This window comes from Tenebrio molitor, chromosome 3, assembly GCF_963966145.1.
Source record: "Tenebrio molitor chromosome 3, icTenMoli1.1, whole genome shotgun sequence".
NCBI classification, from domain to species: Eukaryota; Metazoa; Arthropoda; class Insecta; order Coleoptera; family Tenebrionidae; genus Tenebrio; species Tenebrio molitor.
In genome coordinates, this window is record NC_091048.1 from 29,985,733 (window position 1) to 30,002,584 (window position 16,852).

The window sequence follows — 16,852 nt, forward strand, 5'->3', positions numbered from 1 at the left end:
TAAATGTTTGAACGAGGTTTTTAATTCCGGGTCACAACACCGCCTGATAAATCACGATAATTGTCTGCGAGTTGAATTCTCCAGGAGTCGGTGTCCGGTTAATTTTTTATCAAGTTGCGCAAACTTCCCATGAAGATAAAGTTTACAAAGATCCGTTTTAAAATTTAAATGTTAACTTATTCGGTTTGAAACAACGACGACGAAAAAACTTTTAATTATAACTATGCAAATAAGCGGGGCCGGGAGAACTTACACTCGTCTCTTTTTGAAGTGAAAACTTCTTTAGGCGCACTACATACATTTTATTCCCGGGCAGTGATTTAGTTTCATGCGACACGGTAAAATCGTTCGCAGCACGACACGGCAAGCTAAAATCTCGGAGCGAGCGAAAAACAATCAACTGTGCGTCACTTGTCACTTTTCAATTTTCACTGTTCATTGTGTTGTGACCTGACTGACCTCAGTGCAGAGCTACAGGAGTAGCTGTAGGATTTAATACGTAATTCTCAATTATATGGCTTCAACGATTCATCTATTGGAAACATTTGTGTAGCAAAATGTGAAGAGGAAAATGGACAAATTATCATAATACAGGGTATTGCTATGAAAACTTGTGAAACATCGAAACCTAACCTCACAAATTTTGCCAGAGTGTTTACCTCTAAAAGCGGACGTATTTGCAGTTTCTATTGAAAAATGTTGATTTTTTATGTTTATTTAAAAACACCATTGGATTTAAATAATATTAATTATTTATGCCTTGCTCCTTATTCCTCCAAGTACTATTATCCATAATAATATTTATGGAATACATATTACTTAAAATCAATAACGAGCGTCACAGAAGTTTTCACTTCTGTCGTGCGGTCTTAAGCACACACTCTTTTTTTTTTTGGGGCGACAAGTTTGACAAAAGGGGGCGTCATCGGCGATAATTTATGTCCGCACTGTTTAACGTCGAATTCGTGATAAAACCGCCCCATAACAGTAAAGAATGAAATGTGCCCTAAAAAAGACGTTTATTTGTCTTGTTGTATTGGCCACAAATCATCCGAAAAAAGTAATTTCTCAGCAGACACGGCATTTTCCCAATCTAAATTCTGAACCTGTATCGATTCGTTCATATAAAACAGTGACAGAACCCACCAACAACCTAATATAATAATTCAGTTCACTGAATCGATCTCGGATACTTGTTCAAGTTTTATGTTCTTCTTTATCTCTATCATTATTGTATTTTGTAAGAGAAACAATTCTGCAAACGTGTCCAAACTTTCGCCCCCGGAGGAATTCAACCCGCAATACTAAGAACATTTCGAATTTCACGTATGCGTGACCGCCCCCGACCCCCGACCGCAAATCGGGGATTAATCCGACGCCAAAAAAAATATATTATACCCGGACCAACTCCGAAAATACCTCGTTCATTTCGGTTTGAGTGACAGCGCAAAAAAAATTATTATATAGAACGGCATTACGAATTTATTATACGCTTTTTCGGCGGTGTATATTTTTTTTCAAATCATTCTTCTCTTGTCACCTCGATGGAGATGCAGAATTATGTCTCACATCATTTTCCCGCTTTTCTAATATGACAGATATATTTTTAATCTTGGATTAATCTCGCCTCCATCGTCGGGGGAAGAACCCGACGCGAAAATTCCAGTTTCGAGGCGATATTTGATTACGCAAAACGACAACGTCCCCGTTCCCGTTTTACGGTCTTTCTAACAGCTTGTTTCAATATTTTTACGTCCGTCCTAGATCTTGAACGATAGAAATCACTGATGTTTTACTACTTCCCGGATAATAACCGACGTGTAAGTTTCAATCGTGCCAGATCGATCTTCCTTTTACTCCGACTAGTTGGAGATGACGCAGATTGGCAAAATTTAATCTACCACGTGGAGTTTTCGAGTCACTTTTTGACCCCCTTCACTCGAGGTTAATTCAGTTGCAAACTGTCTACAGCCTGATCCATCCTTTGATTCAGCAACTGTCAACCGAGATCTGACCTCCGGCGTTATTTCTAATATGTCCTGGACATCCCCTGATTTACGATCGAATAACTTTTCTCAATAATTTTATGTTCTCTTCGGTTATTTATGGCGGCACTAATCTTTTATCTTTTTCGTGCACGATAAGCAAACAAGGAAATTTTAATTGGGAGAGGGTGTCGATTGAGACCTCATTCGTGCGTCGAGCAAAGGTGTAATTAAGTCGGTATTACGCAACCAAATGTGCTTATTAACCATAATAGAGCCCCGTCGAGTCGGATTATCATAAAAAGGTGAAATGTGGTTGTTGGGGGTAGTTTCGTAGGCGATCCTCGTCCCTTTCGAGCTGAAAATAGTTTATCACTCTTGTCTCGACCAGGACGGGGTGTTTTTACAGAAATGACGAATACCGATGGGGTTACAGGGCGACTTTTATAAATGGCGGCTTTATTTCTGTTTTAGTTATAATCCGCCGCCGCGGGGCCTCGAGGGACTGCAAAATTCGAGATTAACATTCTGGAAATAGTTGAGGAAGTAGCTCCAAGAATCTGGAACGTGCTCCTCGCCAGCCAGGATCAAGTCTCCGCGATCGCTGTGCGACAGGAACAACATTTAGATCGATTCCCGACCAATTAAAACGCGATGATCGAAGCAGAAAGGCCCGATTGCTAAATTATATAAAATATGGTTCGCGGAGGCAACAAATCAGCCACTTCAACGGTTCGAGTGTAAATTCTTGTCTATTAGCCTCCGGAGGGTTGGTGAGTGGTTTGTTAATTATTCTTCTACATGGAAGGAGATTGTATTTCCAACTTAATAAGGTTTAATGATATTTCCCGTGGCAGTGGGAGGAGATGTAAATTAGTTCCGCGTTTACATCGACGAAATACCAATCTAAATTTATAATATGCATTACTGATTTGGCAGTCCGATTGTCCCGGGATTGATCCGGACCCTTGTCCGCGAACTCCGGAGACCGACTTTATCCCGGCTTACCGCCATTCGCCTAATTTGATTTATGGAACGCGCACGTCTCAAGGATCAGACGAGACACAATCGTATTAATGTCATTAAGGGTGGCGTCTTGGGCCCGCACCTGACTCCACGCGGAGGTGCCCCCGCGTTATCTTCATAAATAAGTATGTACAAGTGATAAACAGGGCGCTCGTACGGCGTGAAAGCAGAGCGCGAGAGGGTGCGGTGCCGAGTACACGTAGCCCGGGGGTACGTTGCCAAGCAACCCCGGCTGCAGCTTCCGACAGACAGTTGCCTACCTGACGCTGTCCTGCAACCCGCGATACGACCTGCAGGAAGACGAACGTCTGTCGAGTGGTACCCCTCGATTTTGACGACAACAAATCGATTCCGCCGGTCGCGACACCAACTCCCTTTTCGACAACTCTTCGACCGCAATCCAGATTCTAGCTAATTGTACAAGGTTATTACCTATGTTTCCCCACGCAGTAATCGGTGGGCAAATTTACCACCTACAATGCATAGCGTAACTGTACGTGGCCATATTTACATATAAATAACATTGGAGTGTCTGTCTGTTATTTCAATATTTAAACAAATTTTCAAACTTCCATGCACAAGAACACAATTTAGCAGTTTTTACCTCTGTCTGTCTGGTTCTCTGTTTGAACGCACTTGATTCACAAACTAATATATCGATTTTTCTAAAAAACAATTTGCTTGAAAGGGAAAATTCCCGATTGCGTTTTGCACTCCTTTTCATCACGATATGACGTCATGGAATATCGCAATAAATCTGTCGAGCATGAGCTCACCTCGCTTATTTATATTTCGTCGATTTCAACTTTTAAGCGACTTTCATTTTGCAATCGTAAAGATTAGAAGTAAACTTTTAATTTGATTTTTATTTTAATTTCCTTATCGTTCTTAACTTGTGATCCGCAGAACCGAAGAGCATGGAGTGTGACGTCTTCAAGGAGCGCTTATGTACAGTTAAAAAGGAAAGAAATAATCTTTAGGGTTCTAAATCTTGACTTGAGTATAGGTATCCTCGCTCATTGAGAGGTTAAGACAGTCGTAATTTATTTTAAGAGGAAACTAATGCCTCATTACCAAACACTTGAACATACGACGAAAAGGGATTCAATCGTTGATCTATTTTCTTCTAATTCCTTAATTTTCCACGAATTTCATTTCTTAATTTGTTCATGTATTTTTTACCGTAGCTACTTATTTTTCAACGTTTCATTAGTTGACAGAGGACAGTTCAAGGAGAGACTTATACAAAGCTTTGGACAAATTTCCAACTAAAAATTCAGCTTGACATTGACGTTGTCACATTCCTTATTATACGAGAGCAAAGCTCCAGGCAAAAGCTAGTATAACTAAAGTTGATTACTTGGTTGCCTAAAAACGAGGGGCTTTAACACAATGTAATTTAAAATGAAAAAGTTGTCACAAATAATTAAGATCAAATCATCCCACAAAAAAATTTCGTCTATCCGTTTGATTAAAGTTATGTTGAAAAACGAAAACAATTAGAACTTGGCACAAAAACAAATGTAAGTATTGTTTTCGAAGAAAAAAACTTGAAAGACACTTGATTATTCTTCTTCACTTATTTTATTGTCTTGCCACATTGTCAATATTGCGGCGGTAACGTCCAATTCATTTCTGCAGTTTTTAAACATATTGGGCCGTATCACGACACCGTTATTAAAGTTGCCGTTAACTAGAGTCGTAATTAAAGTAAACATAAAACGATACAGACTCATGCAATCATAACCTGCCAGAAAGAGATGAATTCGTCACCAAGGTAATTAGAGTCATGATTAAATTTAATAAGGGTGTCGTGATACCGCCCTTGGTCTTTAAAATATCTAAATATTGCAAAATGTTTGTGAGTTGTGCTGTAGTAATTCTTTTAATCCATAACTGTTTTCTCAACACTTGGGGACCTTCCAGTTGATTTTACTTTATTTACACTTTCAGCCTGAAAAAATCTGTTGACTACATCTTTAATATACATAATTATGATACTTTGTAAGGTATTCATTCTTGCCGGCTAACACAGAATAAGCTCTTCATTCATCACACTTGAATATGTATTTCATTGCAATAATAAGAAATTACAAAAAATGTATAGCGTTTCAGATAATAATAGTATGTATATTATTCAATGGGTTGATAATGATGGGTATTACTCGTGAGGATGATTTTGTGTCACGAGCCGCAGGCGAGTGGCGTAATTCATCCACGAATAGAATAATACTATACTTTCTCTACGACTATGAAGAGAAATTGATAAATAAGCTCCATTATTAGACAAACTGATACTGACATTTGAAATTGAAATTTGCGATTGGACTTCATAAACTAGTTGCTATGATATTTGCAGTGAGTTTTGAAATTATTATTTAACGGGTCGTGGGTAATGAATCCTGTTATCCAATGAAAAACACTGTAATAACTACAGTATTAAGTATCTAATAGGAGTAGAAAAACCTTTTCTTTTTTTTTGCTACTCTGGTAGGAAAGTGTTTTGCTGTATTAACTGAACACCTTATTTAACAGACTAAAAAAACAATGAAAACTGCAAAGTGACAATAAATCCAGATCTAAACACCGTTCACGTTGTTTTGGCATAACGGGAGGCTATGATTTATTTTTTTTTTAACGTTGGACACACTGATTTCCGTCAGTCCGTCACTAAAGTGCCTGACATGTGGACAATGAACATAACATGTTGCTGAATTTCCCGCGATGTCTGACTATTCTTCCATTGCAAAACTGGTAAAACTGATAACAATGCACTAGAAATTGACGCTATTTATAACCACAAAGTTAGAGAAACATAACATAATTCAACAGACAGCTTTGCTAACAAATTAAGTGCAAAATTTCCATGGCCTCCCATTATGCCAAAACACGTGAATGCATTTTACACTGTAGCATAAATAATAGTCAACTACGAGTACGATGTAGGAAACATTTATAATAACATTAATAACTGTCTATGTGTATACCTAATCCTGATGCGAATTTTCCACCAAAATAGTTTTTGATAGTTTTAATAAATTGTCAAGATTATGCGAAAAATTTTGCTACGTCCACTTTTTATTTTGTCTTGTCACCTTCGCTTGGATATTCTGTTCGTAATTCCTTGTAGTGTGTGCAAACGTAATTTGATTATTCCAGGTATACGTTTCCATTATAGACATTCGTAGTGTGTTGGAAATAAATCATTGTTATTATTATAGCATGGTCTAATATCGGAACGTCAACCGAGCCCCCGAAATTGTTTATTTCGGTCTATTTGGGTCAGGGCGGAGGGTTCTCTTGTAGTATGCTAGTCGGATGTCCGGCTAGTGGGCCGGACAGGATATTTAAATACATAATATAACTTTACGATAGTACGTGGAGTGATATTTAGATTAGGGCCATATTTCGGCAACAACTTAGTTTAGGTTCGGGTTTGGTCGTCGACCTATTCATATTGAATAGAGTCCGTAATAATGTGGCGAGGTGTCGCCGCCTACATTTCGAACGTCATCAAAATTCATATCGTTTAATTGAAATCCCTACGAATGAAAGCAACGAAACCTAAACAGGGACCCTTATTCAGATCTCGACGTTTTCCGATGGTCAGATTTCATCATCCTTCTCCGGCCCGGTCGATTGTTCATGCTGCTGCGGTTTATATTTGTCCGTTGCTCTTCTTATACTCTCCGTGGAAGCAACCCTTATTATGTTCTCGTCGGCGCATTGCATTATTTGTGTCTGTTGTGGGGGCTCAATAACGCTAATTGACGTTATCTCTTCTATAATTGCTTCTTCAGTTCTCGTTCGTCCCCAGACGATCCCAGATCCGCCTGCGACTACCTCGGGTCCTTGATTAGCAAAACGTCCTTCCAAAGAAAACGGTACTCATCCGCGCCAGTTAACATCAATTCGATTGTTGTTTTCGCGAAAAATCCCACACGAATATTTGTTCGGAACGAGCGTTGCCCACTCTAGCACCAGACTGATTGTTGTTTATTAAACACGACTCGAACGCACCAACAAATGGACCCATCATTTTGATTTTAATGGCGCCGCTAACGCGAATAAAAAACGCAAATTCTGCCAGTTAGGCACGTTCATTTTGTCGAAAATCCGTCGGAAATGGAAAATTCGACCGCTTAATCCTTCGCAAACGTTTAATCGCGAGCGGTGTTCGGTGCAGCAAATTTTTAACGACTCTTCAAAACTTGCGGTAGAGAAAAAAAAATGTGCACGATAGAAGTGAACTTCTATGACGCTCGTTATTGATTTTAAGTAATATGTATTCTATAAATTATATTATTATGGATGATAGTACTTAGAGGATTAAGGAGCAAGGCATAAATAATTAACATTATTTATAGTTTTCAACTGTCATAAATTCTCATTTTTCTCCTTTGTAAACTGCCTCTTAACTGCCTGAAAGCAAAATGAGCAGATAACGAACCGTTGCCCTAGACAACACATTCAACGTTACATTTCTGACAGGTCAGGACAGGTCAGAAAAGGGATGACCAAAATTCTGCAAAATTGCGCGTTTGTTTCATACGCGTCTACGTTTTTTCATTTGAAGCCACGTTTAACACGGTTTTTTGCTTTTTTCTTGCAAACCAGACGTTTTTCAAGGACGAGTTTTTCCCTACAGCATTTTTATTGACGATCAATTTTTTTATGTAAATCTTAATTGATTCAACATTTTAAAAAGACATGTAAAAATTACGTTTTTAAGACTTGGGTGATTGCATTAATGGGATTTTATTCTTCACCATCTAAAATATCTGCATTTTAAATTTCACAAAAATCCGCTCAAAAATAACTGAATTATTAGGGTCGAAAGTCTTAGCTGAGACACCCTGTATATAACTATATTATATACAGCTACTCCTGCAGCTCTGCACTGAGGTCAGCGGGTCACAACACAATGAACACTGAAAATTAAAAAATGACAAGTGACGCACAGTTGATTGTTTTTCGTTCGCTCCGCAAAAAATCTCGACTCCCTTGATTTTAGCTTGCCGTGTCGTGCTGCGAACGATTTTACCGTGTCACTGCCCGGGAATAAAATGTATGTAGTGCGCCTAAAGAAGTTTTCACTTGAAAAAGAGTAGATAGCCACTCGAACGAAAAATATTTGTTCGGGACGTTTCCCAGAAAGAAAAATCAAATATTATTCGGCGACGAATTAAAAGAAAACAGACAAGACGGCTCATCGAAAACAAATTGGGTGTTGATTTTGTCCGTCCCCGGAACCAACCCGGAATACTTCCGATGGCGGAGAATCCGGTGGTAACGCTTGCCGCGATGAGCGTTCTAATTCCGCGCAAATCTGAAATTGAACCGACGTGTGCGGGTTCAGAAGGGTACGTCAGGGGGCGTTAAAATTTTATTAAAGCAGACTAATGCGTCGAAATAAAACGTCGAGATCGACGTAAGCCCGGAGGAATTCGCCGAGCCCCCCTGCAAAGTTTCCAACTTAATTTCAAGTTAATTCCGAACAATTAATAAAAGTTTGTAAAACAACTCACCTCAAACCAGGTGATCCCTTTTAAATTTACTATCGAGTTGGAGCCGGCTCGCTTTGCAACCGGCCACAACAAGGCCGCCACCGAGATTGCATAGTTTATGGAGTTGATGATAATACCCACCTGGGCGCCACTCGGACGATGGGACAGGGAGATATCTCGGCGGGCGACCGAAAAGGATTACGAGGCGGGGATAAAACCTTAAATAAATTATCGCACCCCACCTTAGGCCAGATTTACAGCGTTGGCAGTTATCTGAATCAAACTTAACAGATCGGAGATGTGTCCGACACGTGCTGAACTCGTTGGAGATGCTGCGAGGGACCCTAACGAACCAAATTAACTGCCGAAATAATGGAATTTTTTCGCCCTCAAAGAAGCTCATCAAGCTTGAACAGGTCCAAATTAAATTTGCCAGTTTATTCATAAAGTTCACTCTTCATTTTAATCATTGCTTAGTATTTATTGGATCCAAATCAAATTATTGTTATTTATTTTGTTTCGGAGCTCCGTCCCGTCATTTATTACGTTTCTGGCGCTGCCTAATGACGCAAATTGAAATTGCGTAAGAGGGGCCATTACGTTCAAAAGCCTGGATCTCTCCATTATGACGTCCGAGGTGAACAATCTGAATTTCGACCGGAGGAAAGAATCTCGACGGGGGCCGAATGAATCGAGATGATTCAATCTCAGGTCGGGGAAGAACACGAGAATCTCGACAATGAATTAATCCGAAAACAGAGTAATTGTGTAAGAGCGGACTTATCTTTGCGAAACAATGAACAACGCCGTTCGTTGCGAACTCGAGTATCTTAGGGGTAATTTTTGATAAAAATGAAAGAGACGATAAAGAAATTAGTCGGGGACAAAGACGAGCACGGCACCGAGAAAAGCAATTCAAAAAATTTAATTTTAATGAAAGGGAAAACTTAGGAGTTTCTCGGAAACGTCTCGGTGCTAAATGGTCGAATTTTCGCCGGGATTAAATTCGACTGAGGAGCCGAACAGGTAACGGAATCAGTCGAACGTGGATTAAATTAAATCAGTCGGCGTTTCCATTAAATTAATGCTGTCATCGAGTGTTCGATTAAAAATTTTCCTGTTCGCTGATTAATTACTACGTAGCAAAACTACAATCCGGTGTTTTGCCGTTGAAACTCTCATGGACTCGATGGCGGACGAGACCACAATCGAATTGATTCCTAATTAGATTAATTAGCGTATTTCGCGTCGAACGATCGAATTAATTAATTCCTGATGGCGTCCTCGTCGACGTGGCGTTCATTTTTCAAGCCGCCGGCTGAAAGGATGTTTCTTGAGGGAAAGCCGACGAAAATCTTAGCCCATTACGTCCAAACCCTGCGAAAAACTAAGCGCTCGGTTCAAAGGCCGCTTTGGGGCCTAATGGACAAGAACTCACTTAAACTAACGTAAAGAGCCCCACATTGCTACTTCACATAACGAGGCAGGTCAACTGGACAAGCCATAATTTTATTACGACACCCTCGGAATCTCGACAGACATAACACGCCACCGCAGGATTAAACAAACGACGAAAAAAAAAAGAGTGTGTGCTTAAGACCGCACAACAGAGGTGAAAACTTCTATGACGCTCCTTATTGATTTTAAGTACATAATATGTATTCTATATGTTATATTATTATGGATTATAGTACTTGGAGAAATAAGGAGCAAGGCATAAATAACACAGGCCTGCAAAACAAAACTTTTTAATCGATGTTTTGATTTTGATAACTGATTTTGTATAACATTGGAGCCCTGATTACAAAAATACAATTCATTTTTTTGTATCACGTCAGGTTTTTTCACAATTAACAAAAAAAAATTAAGCAATTTATTTAGGAAAATAAGATGTTTATAATAATTCTTGGTTAATAATCTAACTAAATTTTTTATTCCTTATGAGAATGGCATCTTTAACGCTTTGTGAGGAAACTTCTTTTAATTGATTGCCTGCTGTATATTTTTTTGGGTACATCGCGCTGTAACATCCAGCAAAAGTCTACCATCATTGATACGCTCCATCTTCCTTGATATCACCTCTCCATTTATTTTATATCTTGGTCAAAACGTTCCCCTTGTTCCACGCTGACAGCACCAAGATTTGTAAGAAAAAGATTTAAGTGCGAAAATAGAAAATGCACTTTCAAACTCATATTACATCCCAAGATGTGAAAATTTTTAAACATGATTCTTACTATATTTTCGTAGTCTTCATCTTTGTGATTTCCAAGCAATTTTTCTATGACGTTCTTAAATGCCGTCCAGGCATTCCTTTCAACAACATTCATAGAATTTTGAAAATCATTACCTTTGTACAAAGATCTTATTTGAGGTCCTAACCTCTTTTCATTTGGCATTGGAGAGATCTGGTAACTTTGTACATTAATACTTGAAACATTGTCCATTTTTATCAAGAGGCTTTACAAATTGCTTCATCAAACAGAGTTTGATATGCATTGGTGGTACCTAATACTACTTTTTTAGGATACAACTAAATTATTTTTTATTATTGCTTCCCGGTACAAGTCTAGTTCTTAAAGGCCACTTCTTTTGAGTCCAATGCTTGTCTCGTGCCCGGCAGTCCCACTCGCAAATAAAACAAGGAAATTTCGAATATCCATATTGTTGTCCGATATTACAATATCGAAATTTTGAAATAATTTATTCATTCTAGGTGAACATTTCAATTTTAAGAAAAAACGATTTGTGAAAAAACTAGACGTGATAGCGCAAAATCAAAATCATTTTCGTAATCAGGGGGTCGAAATTGTTCAAAAACTGTGAATTTTATGCAAACATCGAAATCAGTGCAGGCTTGTGTAATTAATATTATTTAAATCCACTGGTGTTTTAAATCATCGTCAAAAATCTGCATTTTTCAATAGAAACTGCAAATACGTCCGCTTTTAGAGGTAAACACCCTGGCAAAATTTGTGAGGTATTCATGTCAAGGCCGATTTAGATTGCAAAGGTGGAAGAACAACTCTGGAAGAATTCAGTAGTAAACCCTGTTGCAAATATGTTTGTTTCTTGATGTGATTGTATATTTTGGCTAGTGTTGTAGTTTCATGCCTTCCGCCTTTTCATCTTCTTATAAAACATTTTTCTGAACTTCATGTTTCTTGCTGTCCAATTTGATTTTATCCGAAAATATTTGTATTATTAATCAATGCAATTATGCAATTGAAAGGTCTGATTACGTTTAGTAATCCCCAGGTATTTTTCGCATTTCTCTAACTGACAAATGACCATTTCTTTCATTCTTCATTTCTATTGAGAATTGCATGAGGTGATTTTGAGGTTTTGACATTGAATGATCTGCCGTGTCGTGTTGCGAACGATTTTAGCGTGTCGCATGAAACTAATTCACTACCCGGGAATAAAATGTACCTATGTAGTGCCGCTAAAGAAGTTTTCACTGCAAAAATCCACAGATGCACGCCTACGTCGTTCCCCTCCGGTCGAACCGTAATCACCGGAAGAAACAAGGAATGCGACGGATAAATTTATCATGCCATCTATTCCGATGTACCAAGTTCCGGGGGATTTAATTAACCTCCAGGGTCGGAGTGTTCGCCTTCAAAAAAAAAAAAAACGCAGCGGTGATCGCTTCCACGTAATAAAATTTGCAAAACAGGAAGTCCCGGTTGTATAGACGAAAACGTGGAAAAGCGACTTCCTCCCCGTAAAGCAAAACAAATTAAAATAACAAAAGTGATAATTTTTCTCGTCCGACGTGACAAAATGGAGCTCTGGAGCTCCGGCGAGATGATTTCGTCTTGCGTCGATTATTTCCTGGTTGAACGTGTCCGGGCATTTTCCAGGTGAGTTTTCCGGTCGGCTAGTCTCTTTTCGCCGGGGTATTTTAAGCGGTTTAGTACGTAAACGATACGATTCAATATTTTATAATTCCAGACGAGTCTCGACCCAACTGCGCTATCTCACACGGAGATTCATTAGAAGTTTTTAATTAAATAAAAATTTCCCGGAACGCGCGTGACCGCTTTAACAATGATTTAAAACAGAAAACGGCTAATTCTGAAAGCGACAAAAATATTATTGTTTCGCTAATTACCTGCAATTTGCAATCGCATCCCGGACTAATGACTTTCTCATTGCTTCCGGACCGGTGTGCAACTGCGCGCCCTGTGAAAATCCCAGCATCGTTGTACCTTTTTTCCGAAGACGATAAAATTTTATTGAATTAAAACAAAAAAAAAAGAGGAAACTTCCCCGAACTCCGAGTGAATTTTATTAACTTGTCCCTGAAAGTTTAATTCATCCCCGGCGCTTATCACGCAAAAATTATCAGACGAATTATTAAAACGGGCCTTATTCCGAAGCAATCAATATTGATTGTAGTACTTATGCAAAACTTCGTCGAAACTTCGCCAAGTTCCGGACCGGTATTAATAAGACTCGCCCCGAACTCGGACTTGGGATCGTATTTATAAAGTCTTAGATCCGACACGGCGTTGCCCGAGAGCTTAACACTCCGCAGGAACCCTTATAAATATGTACAGCAGGATGTATTTCGTCTTCATAAAACCGACGGGCTCCACCAGATGTCTCCTCCGCTTCCTTTACATTTTTGAAATGTGGTTTTGCAATTTCTCTGATGCACTTCACGCTGTTCCTTTCGAATTCGACTTTACTCTGGAAACAGCGCCATCATTTCTCACTCAAATTAACACGTTAACGAACGAGAAGCTGCTGAGAAGTGCTGAGGGCTTTCCAGAGCCTTTTCAGTCACACTGACGAGAAGATTCTGGATGGGTACTGTTACGATTTAAATTTCGCGGTAAATCGTAAAGGCGAGAACGTTCTAGAACATTCCAGAACGGGCTCTCGGACCCCGACTTCCGGTACCGGCCACGTTAATTCGGCGAGAGGAGGGGAAAATATATAAAGGTGGAGCAGACGCCATGTCAAAGGTTCTCGAAAGGTTCTCGACAGGTTCTCGACTAGTGCAGGAGAGGTTAAAACCGATCCGTGTGTGAGTGTCGTGTTCGAAGGGGGAGATAAGGGGGTGTTTTAGTGTACAACAGGAGCTGGCGAACCCGTGGAGGAAGACCAAATCGGCTGGAAAAGCATCTTAGAAGAATCCCAACCGAAACGCCGCGGCGGATAAAGGCTTCCTTCACGAGGGTCAACGACCCTACGCACAAGCGGAGTAATTTCGTCACCCTGTTGGACCGGCGTCATCCCCAAGGACCCCTCCGGAGAGCAGGACCTCACTCAGGACTGTCCCTGGCCGAGGAACCCGAGTCCAGGAGCAGTACGTATCTGGCAAGGTCCTCCAGCGTCTTTCTTTCTGTAGTCCGCCATCTTGGCTCATTTCTTTTACATTAATACATGTTATCAGACCGGGAGTGACCTCGCCAGAGACGACGCGCTCGCTGGGTCTCAACGTTTTTTTTTTGTATCATCTTATCACTTTGTCTTGTAGTTTTTTTCACTTTTTCACCGGGGCCCAAGGCCTTACTGTTCACCGTTTTCCTCTGGGAAGGGTCGAGGGGAGGAAGGACCCGAGGACTATCCGAGGATACGGGCGGCGTGATTGATCAGCGGCGGAAGAAGGACTCGGAGGACCTTCCTCCAGCTCCGTTCTTCCCAGGACTCATCTTTTAGATTCCAAATACGAGGCCCGGTGTAAGGGAAGTTTTGAAAAATCCTTTTATTGATCTTAAATTTGTGACTTGTTAACTTAGAAGTTTAGCCTGGTAGTACCGGCACTTTTTGTGAATATCACTAGTTGTTTAAGCGCCATCAGCGTATCATTTTGGATCACTTTTGGACTTCATTTCCATTCATTTACATCTTTCCATTACTTTGAACCTTTTGAATTGTTAATCAAAATTTTTTTTTTTTGTCGTAAGAGTCAATGCTTTAATTTAGTTTTCAGTGTAACATTTTGAGTTAAATTCTAATATCTCCTTATTAGACTACAGCGTATCGCCCGCAGTGGCATCTAGGTTGGCTTTATTTCGTTAATTTGTCTCACTGTATATCTAAGAAACGAGGATTAAACTCAGTTATTATTATCATCTGCGTTTCTATCCAACACCTGGTATAACGCCGTGTTTATAAATCAGCATTTGTACTTTCCTACAGTCTTGCTCTCGGGACGTTAGGGTGTATGTGTGCCGGACCCGGAGACAATCAGTCACGAAAAGCGTTATTTTAAATTATCCCCGGAGTAGTTGGGAAATTTAAATTTTCTCCAGTAGTGGTAGAGAATAATAACGTAACATGGGGGCTCAACCGGGATATTTATTGGACTGATTGGCTCCGGTCTTGGTAGTTACACGACTCGAGAGTACAGGGATCACGGTGTTGCTGGGTGTTGGAAGGAACTTTTGTAAGATTCCTTACTAAAGTGTTGCTTTGAGAATTTGAAGGTGTGTTGTTGCCGTTCCGTCGGCGTGATGAGGAGAGCTGTTGTCCCCGGAGTTTCCGGAGGAGAACCGAAGTTTGCCGTCTACGGAGAAGTTCCGTTTGGGACCCTCTCCATGGTGGAGGGCCGCAGTTGGCCATGGCTCGGGTCATTGGGGGCCGTGATGGGGTTTCGTTTGGAGAGGTGCGCGCTGCCCGGAGGAGCAATACCCGGGAGCCCGACCTAGAATCGCTGCGGTGTATTCTGGAACCCCAGACACGGACGGTACTGCGGAGTCCTCTGAGCACAACTGGCGTCTTCGTCCACCTGGAGGAGAACCTGATGGACGAGGTACCAAAGACGAGCGGATCTAGGGGAAGTCTTCGAGCGCCGGTGACGCAGTTGCCACATTCACGTCGGGGGGACAGGTAGCACCAAAAGGGTGAGAAAAGATGAAGTACCGGGAGGTTCACACGGTCGTAGCACTCTTGTCGAGAATTTTAGTGTTCGTCAGTAGTTGAAGTTTTCTTGTTGTTTTCTTGTTGGAGATTTCACGGGTTCTAGGACTTCGGAGTTTTGGTTATTGGGACGGTTAGCGCTCGGGAGAAGACATCGGATGCGGATGTACCGGAATTTCACCGGAGCGAGCGGCTAACGCGCGGTCCACATTTTGGTTCAGTCTCAGAATTTTCGGGCGTCGAAACCGTGAAATGTTTCGTTTCGTTTGTTTTGTCGTTTTTGTTTTTCGTTTTGTGTCATATCTCGCCCGCCCAATTGGGTGGAAGGAAGGGCGAGAGGCTGGTCACACGGGGTTGTCCCAACACCATGACTACAAAGGAGACCCCTCAATTTTATCAGGGCGGTTGGATGGAGTGCGAGGCAGGTCTCGATACGCGCAATTCACATCTCAACCAATTTCGGTTGTGAGAAAAATACCGATGCGCGACGGTAATGAGATAAACAAAGGACGGTGATCGCCGCGACGCGACGCGTGGTATCTTGGACGTGACTCGACGCTACGTGATAAAGTACTTCGGTGTACGATACGAGTGGAGACGCCACAGGGGCGGTTCCTACCCCGAGTTGCTCTCGTGAGAGTACGAAACGAGAGTAGTTGACAAAGACGTTCGGTCGTCGTAGGTGGAAGTACTCGGAAGATGGACGCGCCCCGTGTGCGATGATACGTGGTCGAGGACGTGCGCCAAGATAACCAAAAATTTATTCGGATGTGACTTTTTAAATTACAATCTCAGATTGTCAAACAGACTCGTTTTATTGAATCGCAAGATTTTGCTTCGTGCGGACGCACCGTCGTCCGGACATTTCTTTTCGTGAGTGGTGTTGGAGTCGCACTCAAAAATTTTCATTACCGGATCGGAGATCCTACACTTTTATCGGGAGGTTGGTTGGGAGTGCGGCAGGTCACTTTCGCGATTTTTTTTTTGTATACACCGCTTCGGCTCGCCGTTGAAGAGCGAACGGTCGCGTAGTCAACATCTGGGGGGCAACAAGTGAGTCGTTGCGTTTTTGCGTTTTCCATCTTTGTCTGGTTGTTGCGTTTCGTGAACCCGAGGAGTTTCTAGTTCGCAAGGGGGGAGCGTTGTGTTTTCGGACGTCGTGTCGTCAAGATTGAGGACCCGGTGGACGTAGCGTGGTCGACGACGTGGTGCGCGGACGATCCGGGGCGAAAGAAGGAGAATCGTGGTGAGGTTCATGTAGGGTCGAGTGTCCTCAGGAGGGCCGAAGGTTGAACGGTCGAGGAACTCGTCGCCATAGCGCTGCGGCGGATTTAGGACCTCACGCACGGAAGGCCGAAAGTGGTTGAACGCGTTGATGCGGATTTGGTTCCTTGCTCTTGCTCTAGATCTTCGCGCCGTCCACGCGACAAAGAAGATCTTCCACCGTGATGTCGTACC

The 16,852-nt window shown here is 41.3% G+C and overlaps 1 protein-coding gene across 15 annotated transcripts in view; it reads right to left on the reverse strand.

Annotated features, from left to right (window-relative positions):
• mmd (mind-meld) overlaps positions 1-16,852 on the reverse strand; it is a 226,663-nt gene that overhangs the window by 137,441 nt on the left and 72,370 nt on the right. The window contains exon 1 of one of the 15 annotated variants that reach the window (XM_069040464.1): positions 3,616-3,664. The exons of the other annotated variants lie outside the window; for them this stretch is intronic. The gene's annotated coding sequence lies outside the window, so the exon portion shown is untranslated. Of the gene's footprint in view, positions 1-3,615; positions 3,665-16,852 lie in introns of those variants that run through there. 15 annotated transcript variants of the gene reach the window in all.